This window comes from Vicugna pacos, chromosome 17, assembly GCF_048564905.1.
Source record: "Vicugna pacos chromosome 17, VicPac4, whole genome shotgun sequence".
Classification (NCBI taxonomy): Eukaryota; Metazoa; Chordata; class Mammalia; order Artiodactyla; family Camelidae; genus Vicugna; species Vicugna pacos.
Window position 1 is genome coordinate 30854090 of NC_133003.1, and position 3792 is coordinate 30857881.

Here is a 3792-nt window from a genome sequence, read left to right on the forward strand (position 1 = left end):
GGAATTTACAGTGTGGATGTAATCCTGGCAGTCACAGTCCGTCTTCCTCCTACAGAATCTTCTTAGTATCATCCCTCATAGCCTGAAGCCTTTGCTGAGACGTTTCCAGAGACAGCTGCATACCTCTACCCCAAAAGTGGACTGCTGAAAGAAGAGCTTGAATTTCTAGAAACATCTTCCTCCTCCTATCCACCAGGCTGAAACTGACTTCTTGGTTTTTCTGGACCCACATGGTGACCCTTCAGACACATGAAGAGTCAACACCATCCCTCCTGTGGGTTTTCTTCTTCAGGCAAATCACCCTGAGTTCCTTTGCAGATGACATAATGATGTTTTAATAGGGACTGCTGATGCTTTGATGCAGTTGTTTCTAAACTTTTTCATCAAAGAAATTCTCATGTAGAAGTCAGTTTGTAAAACAAATATAAGTAAAACTCTCTGCCAGAGGTGGTGGATGAGGAGACCAAGGAGTATCTGATCCCTCGCCCCTTCCCTTCCCTAGTGGTCCTTGGAACCTTTAAAACTCCAGAGTATGTAACAAACTCTCCCTTAAACCAAAAGTATGAAGGACATGGATGGGGTCCTCAGATCCCAAAGCAGGTTTGGGGGGCAGATGTTCTGAGTACCTGCTTTCCACTGTCCCCAAATTATACCATGTGGACAATCCCTGATTTAGACATCTGTTGGGTCACAAACAGTAAGGATCATAACAACAAGAACTAAGACTTCATATGTATTAATTCAAGAACCATAAGACAGAGATATTAGGATTATCTCATTTTATAAATGAGAAAATAGAGGCATAGAGTAGGTAAAATTTATTTCAAGGTCAATAAAAGTGGTAGAACTGGGTTTTTAACCCAGATCCCTCTGACTCTGAGCCACTGTACTTTTCTGCCTCTCTGGCACAGAAATCTAGGATTGTGGGACTCCAGCCCTTACTTCTGGCATCCTCTGCTGTACGCTAGTCACTTTACAACCTGGAAGTCATCCTGGAGTGGATTCAATAGGGAATCTGCTGCAAACAGTCCACCACTGACATCAAACCTCTACAATATACCCTGCATTCCTTCCCTCAGATACACCCAAGTCCTCATTTAAACAGTATCTCTTGGGAATCTGAGGTCCTAAGGATGAAGCATTTTTGGAATAGTAGGTTTGTACTTGAAGAAGGGTCACTGAGGGACACTCTTAGGCTAATGTCTCACAGTGAAATAGTTCGCAAGGAGCCCTAGCACCACTGGTGGTTCTGACCTGTGGCTGTTTTATGATTTCATGCAGGGCACATGCTTGGTGAGCCTTGGTCAGCAACTTCTTCTCCCCAAGTGAGGGCTGGGATGGTGTTCATTTGTTGTTACTGTCTGTGTGGCACCTATCTCTCCTGTGTTTCCTTTTGGTGGGAGCCCTCCACCCCCACCCTTCAGTATCTGGGGTCTGGGTTGACAGACCGTGCTTCCCCTCTACTCCAGGGCAAACACCTGGCTGAGCCTGGATCATTAGCATGTTTCCAGCTTCAGATGATCCGAGCTAGACCAATGAGACTCAATATCAAGGCATTTCTTGGAACCGTTGGAGAAGACATCTCTCTTCTCCCTAGGGCTTCTCGGTTGAGAGGCTGTAAATCTCGCAGTCATCTTGTTATGAGGAGACTACCAGATGGATAGTGAAGCCAAGGAGAAGAAAGCAAAGCTGAGAGATGAAAAGAAACAGATTCCAGAAATCTTCACTTCAGACACAGCATCCAGCTGTGCCTAGGGATGGACTCATTATACTTATCTGAACTAATAAATTCTCTTTGTAGTATAAACCCATTCCAGTTGGAAGTATGGCCTTTGAATTCTCTATAAGCCTCTCCTGCTCATCCTTTATAAAATTATAACCTTCACCATACCCTGGCCCTCCCTAAGCCCTTCTCTCATTTATTTTTTTCATAAGCACTTACCTAACACTTTATATGCTTTACTTACCTTATTCATTTTTGGTCTCCCCAACTAAATTCCATAAAGGCAGAGCTTTGACCTATTTGTTCACAGCTGTACCTCAAATTGAATGACCCTAGAACATAGTAGGTGCTCAACAAATATTTGTGAAATGAATGAATGAGAGAACTTGCAACTGAAATAGCTCTAAATGGTTTATATGGAAATGCCTTTTCTTTTTACACCAAAATAATTTGGCAACTTTAATTCTTAGGAATACCAAAGTTCCCTCCAAACCTAATTTGATGTTTTATTACTAAAAGCAAAGACCAGTATGGTACAGTATTACTCAGGAGGAATTAAAGGAAGATCCTTAGGGCTGCTTCACCCACATCCGTTTTATGAATGGATACTATCTCAAAATGCTTTAGGAAGCATTACATGGTTCCATATTAGGTTTAAAAAGTGCCTGAAAGTTTGGGTACCAGAAAGACACCCCAACAACATGTGTCTAAACTGCTATTCCAGGTTAATATGACTAAAGCAGTTACATTGTGAGAAGTTCTGGGTATGTGATGTCTTTCTCGGTACAGAGGTGCCCTTGGTTCTTCATCAGATGGCAGGGTAGCTGCCATCTGAGCTGCCCATGAAGAAATTTCCCTTCTGCTGAGTTATGAGGACATTGACTCCCTGCAGGACTGCCAGCTGAGCAGCATTGGGAGGGCATCCAGGGGGAGGGGGAGGAAAGCTACCAGCAATAGCACCAGTTCCAAATCTAGACCCACATCATACCCTCCTTCCCCCAGTACTGCTGAACCAGGTGGGAAGATGGGGCTAACTGGATAATAAGCCAGGGGACTGTGGAACCTAAAGGTCCAGTAGCCACAGACTGGGCCATGGGAAGATACAGTGAAGAGCCAGGAAGTGCAGCTGACATGATGGGGACTGTAGCAGCTCCTGAGTGTACAGAACTTGGACAAAAGAGCTCTAAGTAGGCAGGTGGAGCGTCACTGTAGGGTGGAGCCTGAGGAGGAGGCAAGGTCTGAGGGTACACAGGATTCCCAGGAGGCTCAGGGTAGGCTGGCTGTGTTGGATATCGACCTTTGCTGTTCATGGTGGCTGTGGGTCTGGTTTGGCTCTTAAAACAGTCTGTTGGAATTTTGAAAGGACAGACACTATAGTTTAACCTGGGGAGAATCAGCACATTAATAATGCATCTTAGAATGGATTCTCTCCATGTTTTATAACATCTTTAGTTTCTCTCCGCAATATTTTGTAATTTTCAGTGTACGGGTCTAGAACATCTTTTGTCAGATTTACCCCTAAGTATTTCATTTTTCTGATGCTGTTGTAAATAGCATTGTTTCTGTAATTTTAATTTCCAGTTCTTTGTTGCTAGTGGAGTTTCTTTCTTTGTTTCTTTTGTTACATTTCTATTTAGAGCAGCTCTCATGAAGCCAAGCCATTTTGTAAGGCACTGGCTTCAGTTGTCATTGGTGTGTGGAACCAGCCCAGTCTAATCAGCTGTAGCTAAGAGTGCAGAGTCATGTGATACAGATCAGGTACAGATCCTTACCCCCCTCAGGGATTAGCCTAGCATCACTGACCCTCAGCAGGGTTGGCCCTTGATGAACCCATTTCATACACTGTGTGAAATTACCACAAACAAATCAGTAAAATGATGTGAACCAAATGTTAATTTTGTGCTTTTAAATTTTGCACAGGAAACTTCTGTGGCTGTGGGGAAGGCCAGCATAAAAGACTCTTGCGCTAGAATTCAAGTATTTATTTCTGCTGGCATCTCTAAATACAACCATATGGTCCTAGAGGCCAGAGTGTTACAAATTCCACCTACTACAGGAAGATCTAAATT

At 43.5% G+C, this 3792-nt stretch overlaps 1 pseudogene; it reads right to left on the reverse strand.

Moving 5' to 3' along the window:
• Nucleotides 1-2531: 2531 nt before the first annotated feature.
• Nucleotides 2532-3033, reverse strand: LOC102531729 (DAZ-associated protein 2-like; annotated as a pseudogene).
• Nucleotides 3034-3792: the final 759 nt, after the last annotated feature.